This window comes from Alligator mississippiensis, chromosome 5 (genome assembly GCF_030867095.1).
Source record: "Alligator mississippiensis isolate rAllMis1 chromosome 5, rAllMis1, whole genome shotgun sequence".
Classification (NCBI taxonomy): Eukaryota; Metazoa; Chordata; order Crocodylia; family Alligatoridae; genus Alligator; species Alligator mississippiensis.
This window is the reverse complement of record NC_081828.1, coordinates 157,756,020-157,771,781: the sequence shown is the minus strand read 5'-3', so window position 1 is coordinate 157,771,781 and position 15,762 is coordinate 157,756,020. Positions and strand designations below refer to the sequence as shown.

The following is a 15,762-nucleotide window of genomic DNA, read 5'->3' as shown; positions in this document are numbered from 1 at the left end:
TTTTCTCCATTACTCCAGGATGCCTCTTTCCTGAACAACAACAAAAAAAGTGAATATAATATATATTTTTAAAAAGAGAAGTTACTCCCTGCCATCCTTAGTAAAATGCCAGTGGGTGAAACTGCATATGCTTTGCTGTAGAGCTAATTAGCCCTACAGTAAAGTGTCACTCCCTATGTGTGTGCTGGCATTAAGGCAGAGTAAATTAAGTCCACTGTAGGACAGTAGTATCCTATAGCAGAGTAATTACATACACTGAAATGCATGTGTAGACAGTGACAGAGGCTGGCTGGGGCACAAGGGTGCTAAATTGTGGGGGCTGCCTCATGTCCCAGCCAGCCCTTCTTCTGCCCAATAATGCCATTTGGAGTCCCAGATCGACTCCCAGGGCCTCCTGTCACTCCAGGGCTGCTCTGCCACCGCTCAAACTACTGCAGTCCCAGGTGCACATGCAGACACTGTCTGGAAGCAGCTGACACTGGTGCCGTTTGTGTCAGAGTTTATCACATTACCTTAAAGGCATGCATAGATGCACTCTTTGAATCTCAGAAAGACTTGCACTATTTCTAAAAATAAACAGAAGCTATTGATAGATGATAACCAAATAAATTTTAAAAACAGAATATGGTACCCAGCCAACCAACATTAATTCTAATACTATAAAAGCCTTAATTTGTCTGTCTGTCCATCAGAGTGTGAATACAGCATTGGGACAGGTGGTAGCAGTGCAACGGAACACTGCCATGATGGCAGGGACATAGGGGATTGAGGGCAGGGGTGCATGGCCAGAGCAGTGCCCCCCTGCCCTGCTCCCTGCAGGTGGCAATGATGGAGAAGAGGTGGGAGGCTAGGCCACCGGAGTTGGCCTTGCCCTCCCCATCCCCCCTCCTTGGGAGGTGGTGACAGTGGAGCAGGGAAGAGCGGGTTTGGGATGCTGCGGGGGGGGGGGGGGGGGGCCACTGGGGCTGGCCTTGGCCTGTCCCACCCCCCTTCTGTCATCAACACCTGCAGGGCTAACGTGGGGGGGGGGAGGGGAAAAGAGTGTGCCTGGGCTGATGTGGTGGCAGTGGGGGAGGGCAGGAGTGGGCCTGGGCCCAGTGCAGGGTGGGGAGGAGCAGTCCTGAGGGTGGGGTGAATCCAGCCCATAGCAGCAGTGGGGGGGGGGGAGGGAGGGAGAGGGGGAGCAGCAGGCCTGGCCCGATGCAGCAGCAAGGGTGGGAGAGGAGCAGGCCTCCTCCCCTCCCCTCCTCAGGCATGGGCCCACTCCTCCTCTACCCCCTATCCCCCACATAGGTCCCAAGCCCATTCCTCCCACCCCTGCTGCCCCCTCATTGGACCAGGCCCACTGCTCCCCCCCCGCCACGGCAGGCCAGCTTCTCCCCACCCTCAGGCATAGGGCGCAGGCCCACTCTTCCACTCCCTCCACCGCCACAGCAGGGAAGGGAGAAACAGGCCCAGACCCCAAGCAACAGGAGGGAAGGGGGAGCGGGAGGCCTGGATGGGGGAGGAAAAATAGGGCTCTGTCCCCCCCCCCCTCATTATTCTTGATGAGCAATTGGCTAGTAGCTACATATTTTTTAAATTTCACCATAATTTGCTCATACAGCTTTAGTTTAAATAGCTCTGCTTGGGGAAACTAGAACATCAAGTGGCAGGGACCCTTTAAAGGCGCTTGCGCACGTGAGGAAAATGTTGCGGTTTGTTATACTATACACGTGCAGGGGGGTTTTACGATTTACATGAGTTTCTACATTGCAAACTAAACCACATCCACATGTAGTTTAGTCTGTAAACTAACTATTTGTAATGTTGCAGCCTTGGACAGCTACCCGCCCCCGCCCCCCCCGGCCGCAGGAGAGGTGGGCTGAAGGCAGAAGCAGTAAGGGGAACTATCTTTTTATTTGTCCCTTCATGAAGCCTGCCCGTGTCTCTCGCAGCTGGGGGGTGAACTCCAGTAGGCCAAGCAGCCCTTGAGCTGCAGAGGGTCCCAGCCTTTCCTTCTGCAGTGGCGACACCCCATAGGGTCGCATGGGCAGGCTGCTACTGGGTGGGTGCTGCCCCAGCTCGGGCTCAGGAACAGTTGGATCAGGCTGGGTGCTGCCTGCAAGCTGGGGCAGCACCTGCCCAATAGCCACTGGCCTGGGTAGCGTACCGCCATGGAGGAAAGGTCCGAGCCTCTCTGGCCATAGGAGAGGCAGGCAGGCTCCACAGGGAAAGAAAAAAAAAGGATCAGGCCCCTTGCCACTCCCCCCCTCTCCCCCACAGCCCAGACAGCACCCACTGGATCCAACTCTTCCCCTAGCCCCCTGGGGAGCAGTTCCCAGTGGGATAGCAGCAATGGAAACCAGCAACAATCATCATTCTTAAAGCCTACAATGGTGGCTTATACTCTAGAAGAAGCACAGCAAGTTACTATGACTGACTAGTTCCCCATTTATTTTTTAACTAGATGTAAATGGGCACCTATATACGTGCCGGGAGGCTGTTCTGACGCACTAATTATAGCAGACTCGATTAATTGAGTCTGCTGGAGGATGGTAATTACTGTGCTCCAGCAGGCTCCAGCATCACAGGTAGCAGTCTCCCTGTGCTGAAAAATGGCAGCAGGGGTGCTTTAGTTAAAGCATCCCTGCCACCATTTTTCAGTGCAGGGACACTGATATACATAATGCTCTAGGTGCTTTAAATTAGAGCAGGTCCGAGAGCCACTCTAATTAAAGCATGCCTCCGCCCCCCCCCCCCCCCGGATCATGTCTATAAACGCCCATAGTGCTGAACTCATATTTAAGAAATCTGATTTAATATTTCCACTTCAGTTGATACTGAAGGGAATCCTGATATGCTGACAGCACAGTTGTTATGCTTATAATCTGTGCACCATTTTTTTTTTTTTTTTTATTGTTATTCAGGATTTCCCAGGCTGCATTTTTATTATGGTTCTCACAAAAGAACTGTGTTATTGTAATCTTTTTAAAGTTAGACAAAAGAGCAGTTATAGATACAATCTGCTCCATTTATTCATCTAATTTCACTTAAAACTTCCTTGGTATAAAATAACTAGCAGTGCACTGATAAAGATTTTTTGGGCCAATACCGATACCCATTTATTAGCAAGCCATATTGGCCAATACCAATCTGATTGCTGGTATGCAGCCCAGCAGCTTGGAGATCAGCATCCGGCTGGTAAGTCTGTTGGGGGGGAAAGGGGCAGGGAAGGGAAGGAATGTGGGTGTCAAATCAAGGCCCCCCACAGTGAGGAAGGGACTGGGGCCGGGGCATGGCTTTTTGGTAGAGCATGGAGCTAAAAAAAAAAAAGCATACAAACGTTGATATTTAAAAGCAATCTAATTTACATATATTTGTTAAGTGATCAAAGAGAACACAGGACTAAAGTGGGGGGCAAAGTTAAAGTTTACCCCCTAAGTCACCCGTTTCAAGACACAGCTGAAGTTTGAAGCATATAATGTATGCAGCTCATATCAATGATTACTGCTTTTGGCTTTTATTTAAAGGGAAGAAATAAAGGCCAAATAAGATAAATACTTAAGCAAACATTTAAGTAACTTAGATGTAATGTAGCCAATGTAACATTATTGTTGGAAGCTTAAACACCGAATATCTAGACCTCCAGTTTTAAGCAACGAAGAATGAACATTAAGATGCTTACGAATTCTATTTCATGTGCACTAACTGTGAAGAAGCGAATAAAACCCTTGTTTCAAAGCATGTTAAAAATGTAAAGAGGAAAAAGGAAAGAGAAAATGACAACAGTGGCACTTGTATTTAAAACACTTAATCCTTTCCCTTTAAATATCAACCTTTCACGTAAAATTTAAGTGTCTCCAAGTACACCCCTCAAAAAAAGACCAAACTGTATGCAGTTTGGATTCAACTTAACACTCAGGCTGAAAGTGTTGGAAGCTATTACTAAGTCTGCCAGAGATTGTGCAGATCTTTTATTTTTGTTATTCCAAGATTACAAATATTTCTGTGGGAGGGTTGTTTAAAAATAAATCTTGAAAGATGTGTGGTAGTAGTTAAAAAGATTACGTTAAAAAAACAAACAAACAAAAAAACCCCACGTTATATGCACTGCAGTTACACAGTCTTCCCACATGTGAAAGGGGAAAAAAAGAAAGCACTTTTGTGTTTGTCACAGCAGGAGAAATTCAGATTTTTCAACTTCCAGACACACTAGTTTTTCCCACTGCCCACAAATACTAGCAGAGTAGGAAACACTGGACAGATTTCACTTCTAACGTATGGATTGCAGTAAAAAGCAAAAAAACCAACAACTTTTCTTCTGAAAAAGACCCTGGCCCGTAGCACAGGCCTCTCGGAAAAGATAAGGAAGTACACATTGACAAATTCCATAACTAACATTTAAATCAGAAACTTTTTGTGGTTATCTGCATAAGGATGTCAAACAGGTACTAACAACATGCTTCATCTTCATATATAGGATACCTATGAACATAAAGCCAAGTAGTTTTGATTAGGACCAAAGGGACCATAGACATCTGCTGGTTTTTCTACAACAACATTGTGTGCTTAAAAACTGGAGAACTGCAAAACAGCCTTTGTGGCAACTGCTCCTAAATTGTTTACAGCATGCTAGAGATTAAGGAAGGATACTTCTCAGGTAACAGGTTATAATGCTAATAAGCAAGGGTTGAGAGGGGAAATTGATCCAGGGGGAGTGGCCAACCAATTAGAACAAAGGTTGTCAACATTTTTAGCCTCAAGGCATCCTCCTTTCATGATTTTTCAAAACTTAGGGGCACCCTGGTTGAGAACCACTGAGCAACAATATTGCTTGTGCCAGGTGAGTGTTGGGGAGCAAGCACTAACCCCACTGTGACCTGTTTTTTCTATCCCTTCCTAGCCCCCGCTTTATACCGGAGGGAGAAGCACTTCTCCAGGGCCTCAAACACTGGTGACAGGAATCATGTGCAGCTGTGCCCCTCCTGCCAGTCCTAAGACATGAGCTGGGCTGAAAAAACGCAGCCCTGCTACCCCATTCCTGCCTGTCTGCTAATGTATGCATGAATGAGCAGCAGTGTGCTGCTAGCAGCAGGAGATCTAGCATGGGAGCTGACAGAGGGGTGAGGCACTATTTGTCTGTGGGATGTTGGGGTGCCCAGTGCTGGGGGAGAAGGATGCAAGAAGAGAAGCAGCAGCAAATTGCTTGCCTCCTGGCACAGAGCTGACCATTGTTGGTCCCTTGGAAGAATCTCACAGCATCTTAGGGTACTACTGCACTCCAGGTGAGAAACACTGGGATAGAGTATTAAAAAGCAAGGGAAAGCCCAACAACAATGCACCATTTGTGAACTTTGGAGAAGAATTCTAGTTTAGGAATAAACCATTTCATCATATAAAATAGGGAACCCTACTTTCAGTAGTTTATGAAAGCTAGTAAGAGCAGGGGCAATACATAGGGGGTACATGTGCACCCCCTGCAAAAAGGCACCACTGACACTGTTGGCGGCACCTGTCGGCAATCACTGCTCACCACTCTATCACCGGTCCATGATCACCCCTAGCCCCTGCTGGTGGTGGTGTCTGCAGGTGGTTGCAGACCTGTGGTTGGTGCTTGCTACCCACACCCTGCCACTAACAGTGCCAACGGCATATTCATCACCACCAGGTTCCTGCCATCACTGGCACAGCTGTGTCCCCCCCAGCTGCCAGAGGCATGCGCCATTCATGAGCAAGAGCAGACTCCTTCAGGAGACGTTTCTCCTTAGTTATGTCTCAATTCCATGCCTTCAGTTTGAACCTATTTTAGTAAGTGCAACTGCATTATTTTCATAGTAAAAAGGTAGCTCTCCAAAAGGCCACAGTTTAGAAACAAAATTTTAATTGTTTCTGACAATTTTTTTTTCCCCCAAGGATCAATACCTCAACCAAAAAGATATTCTGTAGAGGTGCACCAATACATCAGTCTGATATCAGATCAGTACCAATATAAAGAAAATTGCCTATATCAGATATTGGCTCAATGGGGCTGATAATTTGGCCAATAAGTGTCTGTGTTGCACACAGCTGCAGAACAAAGTACAGCTGGTAGCATGGAGAGCTGCCTCCAGCTGTTAAGTCAGAAGGGGAGGGGGGCCAGATCAATGCCCACCACGGTGAAGGAGGGGGCAGGCGTTGCTCGGCTGGAGGAGGGTGAGGGACAGAGGCGTGGCTTGTGGGGTGGGGGCAGATCCCACCACTACTTGCACCCCAGGAGAGCGAGGAAGAGGCATGTGCCCCTGGATCTGCACAACAGTGGGGCAGGATACAGCCGGCATTGCCTGGCTCTTCTCACTAGGGGCTAGGCTCAGAGCAGGACCCGGTGGTGCTGCAAGGAGGCTGCAGCCACATCAGATTTTGCTGCAGCTGCACTCCCAGCCCTGTGCTGCCACCTGCCACAGCCCCAGCTGAATGCCCTGCCTCCCCCTCAAGCGCTAGAAAAAGCCACAGCTAAGCTGGGCAGCAGGTGGTGGTGCGGAGCTGGGAGTGAAGCTGCGTTGAAATCTGGGATGGCTTCAGCCTCCTCCCAGCACTGCCAGATCCTGCTCTAAGCCCAACCCCCAGTGAAGAGAGAGTTGTGCAGCCCAAGCTCCGGCTCCACCGCACAGATGCCGCCTGCCCCGTGCCAAGATGATCTGGGGGCCTCTCCCCACCCTCCTGGGGTGCAAGCAGCTGGAGCCGCTCCCACCCCCATAAGCTGTGCCTCCATTCCATGCTCTTCTCCTGCCCCGGCTGGGCAGTACCTGCGCCTGTCCCCTCCCTCACCATGGGGGACATTGGCCTTCCCCCCCCCCCCCCCAAGCCCCTTTCCTCCCACCACACCAGATTTACCACCGGGAGGCAGCTGTATCAGATATTGGATCAGTATTGGCCGATATGCCTCCTTAAATATCAGCTATCAGTATCGGCTCCCAAAATCTCTATTGGTGTACCCCTAATATTCTGGATTTTTGCACTAAACTTCTGTTCACTTGGCAGAGTCACTTCTTGTTGGGAGATTTTCAAAAAGACAAAAACATAAATGCACAAATCCCAGTTACTTTCAGTGGGAGGCAGTCACATCGGCTAAAGCACAGGCACTCAAAAAGCCCGAGGCTGAATTGATTCAGTCTTTGCAAGTTAGTCTAAACTGCAGAGATTAGACTGAGAAACAACTGGACACACATTCACTTCTGATTCAGGAAATGCAACCACATACTTGCTGTGGCTCAGGCCTGAAGCCGGGGGATGCTAGAGCATGGCTCTCTCTGGCACGTAGGCAGTGAGCTATGTGTTCACTACTTCCTGCTGCCCCCAAGGTCTCTGAGATTTGCAGTCCAGAAATCACGGCAGCAGGACTGTGCAGGGTTGCTCATCACTTCCTCTTCCTGCTTCCATGCATCTCTAGAATTTATAGTCTACAGTTACAGCCAACAGTAAGTATAGCAGCAGGGCAGCTCTGTGCTCAGGGGAAGGTGTGTTTAACCCCCTTGCCTGGGTGCAGACCCAAGCCAGGGTTTGCCTGGAAGGAGGGGGCAGTCCCTACCAGGGGCTGATTTAACTCAAACCAGGAAGGAGTTTGACAGAAGTTTCATAAACAAGTTTGACCCAAATCAGTGAAGTCTGATATTACATTCAACCAGGTTCATCTTAAACCAGTTTTAGCCATTTTGAAACTGGTTTATGTGCACTGAACTTCTGTTCTATTACAGGTTTAAGCCAGTTTCTGATCACTTAAACCGGTTTATATGCAATTTCTGTCCCTGGCCCTTTGGGCCCATTTTTCCTTTGAAATCACCCACTTAACCTATACTCAGTCTACAGCTTCTTCAAACCACCATTCTGAGCCAAGAACTGCATTTGCACTTTAAAATTAACATAAAATGTAAGTGATATCATGCTCCCAGATACCCAGATTCTCATTCATGTCTAAATAATTCATAAATTCAGTCTTGCTTCCAAATACAAGAAGCTTTTGTTCTTCTGGGTGCTTCGGAAGCTAAATTTAGAGAGCCTAAAATCAGCCCTTGCAGGTTGCTTATGTAATTTCAGCATACAGTGCTTCAGGATAATTAGATTCCAGTAAAATGCTATAACTTATTGCCTCTGTTCCTTGCCATAAATGATTTCCCTTTTTTGTTAATTTTGCCAGGGGACTCCCCAGGCAATTATACAACAACCTCACATTGGTTTTTGCTAGTGATACTCTATTAGCCTTACTTCCCATCCCTCACCCTCTATCTAAACAACTAAACGTTTGCAAGTCATTGCCCAGACAACAAGGATTTCTTAGGGTGTTATCTTTTGTTGGATCAGCTATGTAGTTTGGATAAAAGTTAGACAAGTTTTCAAATGCAAAACATTCTTCAGGTCTCGGATCACAGGGAGTCAAGCATACCACAGCAAAAAACAGCAGAAGGAAGGGGGTGAACAGGCAGGCACTGTATCTAAAAGCATGTGTTCAAAGTGCATACATTTCCCAAATGCAATACATCAGACAGCTTTCCACCATACTTACAATGCAAATTCAAGAAGCTAGCAGAAGTCACACGGATGAGCACAGGAATCATTAGTGTGATGTCACACAACATGCATAGGGAAGTGTGGCAATCCAATTACTGTTCATTTAAAACAAGTCTTCCATTTAATGCATCTAAATAAAGCCTAAATTATGTAGATTGGCCAAACCTAGCGCAAAAAAGTGATTAATTTATTACTAATTTCCTACAGATGATATATATTCCAGAATCAGTTCTCAGATCCCTATAGGCCTGATTTCCCCTTCATCAGCACTAATACAAGTAAGGGGTTAAGTCAACACTTTGTGCTGCTGTTGTTTCACTTTCAAATAGGCTTCTGATCAATATGAAAAGAAACAAAGAAGGTCCATCTGAGCCTAAGTGTTTGTTGGGCTGGTGTGGTTATGGTATACCTGCTTTTTAGCCAGTGGCACATACAAGGGAATGTAGCTAGCATCACATCCGACTACCTCTGACTCCCCAGCCAGAAGCACCAGGAACCTATATACAGGTGTGTCTGATTTGGGGGGGGGGGCGCACAGCAGTTTTTGGCAAAACTCCAGAACTAGTCTTGAACTCACACCTCTGAAGCAAACCACCTTAACCACAGTCACCTGAAGAGCATCAAGTTCTTCCCTTACAAATCTAAACAATAAGCTTGCCATGTATCTGAAATTAAATTGAATTAAGTTGAATTAAATTCTAAGGGCTCAAATCAGATTAATATTAATTTGGACATGTATCTTTGTGAGACTTGCACAGATTAAGGTCTTATTTACATATTTGAGTAGCAAAAAAGGGAAGAAAATCATCATCCTGTACTTCAAAATATCAAGGCTAGGGACAGAAATTACATAAACTGATGCAAGTGATCGGAAACTGGATTAAACCTATAAACAGAACAGAAGTTCAGCGCACATAAACCGCTTTCAAAATCACCAAAACTAGTTTAAGATAGACCTGGCTGGATGTTGTATCAGGCTTAACTGATTTAGGTCAAACTGGCTCATGGAACTAGTTGAGATCTCTTTCTGGCTCAAGTCAATTCAAAGTTCCCCAGCATCCCAGGATGCTTTGCAGCCTTAGGCTACGCTGCCTGCTCCAGGGAGGTAGCGACTGCCTTGCCTCTCTGCTCATGTCCGTCAGCCCACAGGGACTGGAGGGGTAGGAGAAGAGACCCCCAGACCTGCCTAACCAGAGTCTACACAGCACGTGGGGAGAGGGAAAGCTCCTGTGGTGGGGGCTTCTCAGACCCCTGGCAGCCCTCCCAGCTGCTGACTGCTTCAGCAGCTTCCACAGGAGGGAAGGAGAAGAAGTACTCCAAGCTGGATGCCTGCCCATGCAGCCTACCATGGGGGGCACTGGGGAGCTCCCACCCCAGCTGAGGGTAGCCCCAGGGAACTGAGGGGAATTATTCTCCTCCTGAACCCCAGAGCTGCTTGCCTTGGCCCCTGCAAGTCTCAGGACAGCCCACGGAGTGGAGGGAAATTCCTTTGCTCCACTACGTTAGTTTTACCTCAGACTCACAGCAGCTAAGGCAAAACTGGCTGGGGAAGAGCAGGAGAATTTCCCTATGCTCCCTAAATCTGCCCGAGACTTGCAGGACCTAAGGCAACCAGCTATGGGGTTCAGGAGGGGAAGAATTCCCCTCAGCTCCTTAAGCCTCCCCCCCCCCCCCAAGCAGGGACTCCCTAGTGCCCCCATGCTGGGCTGCACAGGCAGGCACCTGGCCCAGAGAACTACTTCTCCCTCCCTCCTGTGGCAGACGCTGAAGCAATCTGCAACTGGGAAGGGTAGGGGGCGAAAATTCCCTTCAGCTCCCTAGTGCTGGTTGAGCTGGGGGAAACTTCCTGAGGGTCAGCACCCAGACAGAGGGCTCCTTAACCTGCTGTGGGGGGATAGCAGGGGGTTAGGGACACTTGGATGGGCTGGCAGTGTCCACAGGCTGGGAGATGTTATCGAGTACCCACCACCTGCTGGCCTGGGTCAGTGCAGGCCTCCTCTTGCCTTTCCCAATTGACAACTGAATGTCAGTTCAGTTGGTTATTGGCTCAGCCTATGCCATTTAGGAAGAAGCTGCCTAGATTGAATAGATTCAGCCTTAGTCTTTTTGACTGTCTGTACTTAGCCCAAGGATTTAGTTAGAAGCCAACCAAGCTCCAACTTCAAACTATGTCATGGAAGAGCACTGGCAACGTGCAGGGGGTGCACATGCACCCCCTGAGCTTGACAGTGCACCCCTTGCAAAAAGCACTGCCAATGCTGCTAGCAGCGCCTGCAGGCAGCCACCGCTTGCCATCCTCCCCTCGCCACAAACACTGCTGGTGGTATTTGCAGGTGGTCGCTGAATACCTATTGGCACTCACCACACCCCTCCTCCCCAGCCACCAACACTGCCGTGGCCCCCTGCGAGAGCTCGCTGCTTGCCACTGCCGCCACCTGTGGGAGCTCACTGTGCCTGCCCCCCCCCCGGCTCTGGGTGCACGCGGCATTCATGTGGAAGAGTACAAACATTTTCCTGAACATGTCACTTTTTTGTTTTTTAATATTTTCATGATCCTGATCATCATATTTGTAGATCTCCTACCCATGATTACCCTGCCTTAAAACAAAAGCTGATGGATACAAAGGAAGAGGAACATCAGCTTCTCAGTAAAAGTTGGATTTAGTGGGACCTACATGCCAGTCAAACAATAAAAGAACTAAAGAACTTTGGTAATAACAACAATCAGCCTAACAGGAGGTCAGAGCAACTTGTGCTGGTGATAAAGAAGATATGCATGATTTTTTTCCTCTGTTTTTCAGCCCCAGTATTCAGCATTATTATCTATAGAAGCAAAGTGCCTAACTCCTAAAAAAAAAAAAAAAAAAAAAAAAAAAAAATCAAGACTTCTGATGAATACATTGTAAGTTATTTGTAGCAGACAAGTCTTCTGTTAAATGCACATATAGGGTGCTTACACAAGTGACATTTTTCACATGACCAGGCCCCTGAAAGCACTCTACAACCATGACTTAACACATGTGTATGGCTGCAGAGCACTTTTAAAATGACCAATTACATGAAAAATTAACCCTGTTAAAATGAAGTATTAGATTAAAGCACTCAAGCAGAGAGCCTTAGGGAACTTGTGTTCTCTCCAGGGTTAATTTTTCATGTAGGAATGAGGCTGGGCTGGTGCTTGTGCTGGCAATACTAGCCCAGCCTCACCCCTAGCTGCTTTTGAATGGCCGGGGGGGGGGGGGGGTGGAGAGCAAGGGGACAGAGTGAAACAGAGCCTTCTTGCCTCGCAGGTCCATCCCAGCTCCCCCTAGTACCCCAGCTAGGGTAGCTGGGGGGGGAGACAGTGGGGCATGAGGTGAGGGGGCACCATTCCATCAGTTGCTCCCACTCAACTCTAGCCCTTCAAAAGCAGCCGGCATCCCTGTGCAGTTGCTTCCTCCCCTTACCTCTCCCTCCCCTGCTGATAGTCCTGAAGATGGAAGGGAGAGGGCTTGGGAGGGGGGCAGTTTGGCAGCCTCCTTGGTGGCTGCCAGAGCACTCCCATCCGCTGGCCAGGGCCAGGGCAGGCAGGTTCCAGCTTCCCCAATCCAATAGGTGAATATCTGTTGGGTCAGGGCTCTAACTCATGGTGTTTTACATAAAGTGCCATGAGTTAGGGTGGGGCCCTGAACTTTTGTAGGTCAAGGAGACTCCAGTGAACTCTGGGGCATCTAGATGCTACCCCCATACTTATAAAAACAAACAGAAAGAGGCATGGGTGTTTTGTCCATGTCTAGATTAATTTATAAACTGGAGCAGAAGTCAAGTCTCACAGTTGGCTCAGGAGTCCACTGTACAACAACACAGTGTATAAGAGGAGGAAGAAGGCATGTTATGTCCAAAAATAAGGTCAGTTCCCATTCCAAATTGAGACTAAAGGGTTCAAAGAGACTAAAACCTTTTCCTAGTTGTAAAGACATCAGAAGGGTTGGGTTTGTTTTTTTTTTTGTTGTTGTTTTTTGTTTTTTTCCAACGTGTTTAAGAGAAGTTGTTCTCAAATTTGGCACTATCAAATTGGATCAACTGAACTAAAAGGTTGAACAAAACAAAATACGTCAAACCCCCTACTCCCAAAGCAGCAGCAGCAAAACCCAAGCCCCCTCCAAAAAAACCCACATCCCACAAACACCTTTCTGGTTAAGATAGAAATGGATGATTAAAAAGGATGTGGCTCAAAACACACACAGACACTGATCTCATTTATAATCTCCCAATGGCCTTCAGAGAAGAGGTAAAAACCAAGTGGGCAATCTTAAAATTGAGTTGAATTATGATTTATAATGAAACATATTAAAATCCTTTCCATTTAAGTGAAAACAAAGAACACTTGATATCAGGTAATTTAAACAACTAAAAAAATAAAGTCTTATAAAACTTGAAGCGTTTCCACAACAACAAAATACATTAAAGCAGAAATTGAAATACAATTTAAGAAGCTGCTAGTTTCATGACCGATTTTAGTAATACTATTTCCTTTTTTTGTTAATGACTTGACCTATATTATTTAAGAATTTTTATGCATTTTTCCCTTTTGTCAAGGCAAAATGCAGGCTTCATGTACATCCAATGAAATGTAGAGACCCAAAGTATGGAGAAGCCATACTAAGAACAGAATGCAACCCAAAACTGAAGGACACCAGAATGCATTACAAACTTAATGCGTTGTTTCATTTGTCTACTGTTTATTTCAAGACTCACTTCAATGCAACTAGCTTTCTATAGCAACAGTAAGTAGTCATGACCTATTGCAGTTTTTACAATGAAATACTGGGCAAAAATTACCTTGCGTGTGTAGCCAGAATTTTCTTTCCTCAGTGCTTAGCAACCATATTCTTTGTTTTGTTTTCCTTCCTCCCACCCCTCCTGTGAGCTCCTTTTCAAAGGTGCCTTGGCACAGTATATGCCAATACAAATGATACATAAATCTATCAGTTTTAAGGGGAAATGTGTAACTCCCAATGAAATTTTAAATTATATATTTTTAGAGTACCATCAGTGAGCTGTCAAACAAACAAGAAAAAGATGTTTGTAAGTATAGCAAATGTAGCATTTACAAATATGGAAGTGGCATAAGCCCTCATAAATTAAATTATAAATTGGCCCACTGAGAGGTAGAAAGAAACTAAGAATAAGGTTATTCTGTAATAGTCTAGTATGGCAATTGCTATCGCTTTCTTGCGAAAAACCCAAACAAACAAACCTCTCTGTAGCATTGGCCAATGACAGGTTATTGAAGATGCCAGGTGAAACAAGTAGTCCATCTATCTGCAATAATTTTTGGTTTCCTTCCTCATCATCCTTTAATAAAAATGTACGAGCTAGGGTAGACAGAAAAAAAAAAAAAAATCACAAAAAGGCAAGAATACACATCAGCCATGAGGAAAGAAGACAAGAACAATGGAGAAACAGTACAGGCAACAGTCACAAAACTAGTACCAATTGTCTAAGGTTTATTTACGTTGTGTTATTTAAAAGATGTCCAAAATACTTGTATAAGAGCATGGGAAGGTGGGGGGTGGGAAGAGAGAGCAAGAGACTAGATCATTCAAAACCAAGGCGGCAACTGAACCCCAGGAAAACATTTTTCTTCTCCTAATACATAAAGAGATACGAGATCTACTAATCCTAAAAATTTTGAAGAACAGAGTAATTAGCACACAAAACCTCAAAAACAACCAGCCAACAAAAAAAACCCAAAACCAAATTCATGCACCATTCACCATATTAAATCCAGGTAATGTTTTCTTGGCTTAAAGGAACTGCTTTGTAGTCAAAGCTGTGTTGATAAGAAAAATAAGTTTATGTATGAAGCACATTTAAAAGGTAATTTAACTAGTGAAAGTGATTTTGAAATGCTTTGTCATATTTAAAGTTTAATTTTTCATTTGCATGCAGCTTAACACAAGTCACAATTAAAATAGGAATGCTATTATAATAAATAAAAATGCATCACTTATCCCCCTCTGGCATAAATACATAATAATTCAGAATCTGAATGTATAATAATCCATATAAGTGTGTGTATGCATGCACTCGCATACACATATTAACCTCCCGATTAGCAAATTAGTACCAACTTTAGTGTGATGTTTACAGTTAGCTAAAAGTCAATATATTTTAATGGTTTCCAACGGATGAGAATTAGCCCCTCTTAAGAATGAGTACAACAACAAGAACTACAAAATTACAGCTGTAAAACAAAAATAGAGCAAATAAATTAAATCAAAGGTTTCTGGTTGAGAATTCAAAAATCAACTCAGCCTTGCAGCCAGTATATCATCGTTGGTATTAGTATGTACTCAAATTAGCATGCAGCCCGATTCCGCTAACCGGGCAGTCGCTGAAGACGTATTTATGTATTAATGCCCCTGTTCCTTGGACTTCCGGTGAATATTTCAATAGTTTGACGGATCCATACATCCCAGTTCCCCCAAAAGCCTCTTGTGAGAGGACCAAACTGAAGCATCCTTTTTTTTTTTTAATTTTCCAATATCAACATGGCTTGTCGCTTTTGAGCCAAAACATGAGAAGCCTAAAGATTTTAGAACTAAAACTACAGGCAGTCCTCGGCTTACAACGTTTCGAGTTACAACATTTCGCACTTACGACGTTTATAAATTGACACCGTTTCAACTTTCTGACATCAGTTTTGACTTTACAACGCTTATCTGATGCGACATCATGTCAGCGAACAAGTTCACTGTGTTGCCCATCTCCCTGGAGAACATCTGTCCAAACTTCCTTGGACACTTTCTTTAAGAAAGCAGACAAGACTCCAGAAAAACTTGGAGACAAGACTCCTGAGAAGACTTCAGCCAAGAGCCTTTCAAAAAGTCCAGCAAAGTCACCTCAAGTAAAACCTTCCAAATCAATGCGATTGCTATTTAAATACATTAATGTAGCTATACTACTCATCTCTAATTGATCGAATACAAAATTCTGGGGTATTTTTGGTGAAAATGGGGGATTAGTTCCTGAACCAAGGCCCAATACCCTATTTATAACATTGTTTCTTATGAGAAAATTGGTTCCTAGTTGCAACGTTTCGACTTAAGACGCGGTTTTCAGGAACCAATTGTGTCGTAAGTCCAAGGATTGCCTGTACAAACTGACTTAGCTACAAGTATCGTTAGACAGGTTCCTTTCATAATGGGCAAAATAAAATTGAAGGTGAGGGAAGGGGTGCTGGGGTTGGTTGGG

The 15,762-nt window shown here is 45.4% G+C and overlaps 1 protein-coding gene across 12 annotated transcripts in view; it reads right to left on the bottom strand.

Annotated features, from left to right (window-relative positions):
- OSBPL3 (oxysterol binding protein like 3) overlaps window positions 1-15,762 on the bottom strand; it is a 160,992-nt gene that overhangs the window by 106,421 nt on the left and 38,809 nt on the right. For 7 of the 12 annotated variants that reach the window (XM_059728901.1, XM_019498026.2, XM_059728905.1 and 4 more), the window contains one exon: window positions 13,763-13,880. The exons of the other annotated variants lie outside the window; for them this stretch is intronic. The gene's annotated coding sequence lies outside the window, so the exon portion shown is untranslated. The remainder of the gene's footprint in view (window positions 1-13,762; window positions 13,881-15,762) is intronic. 12 annotated transcript variants of the gene reach the window in all.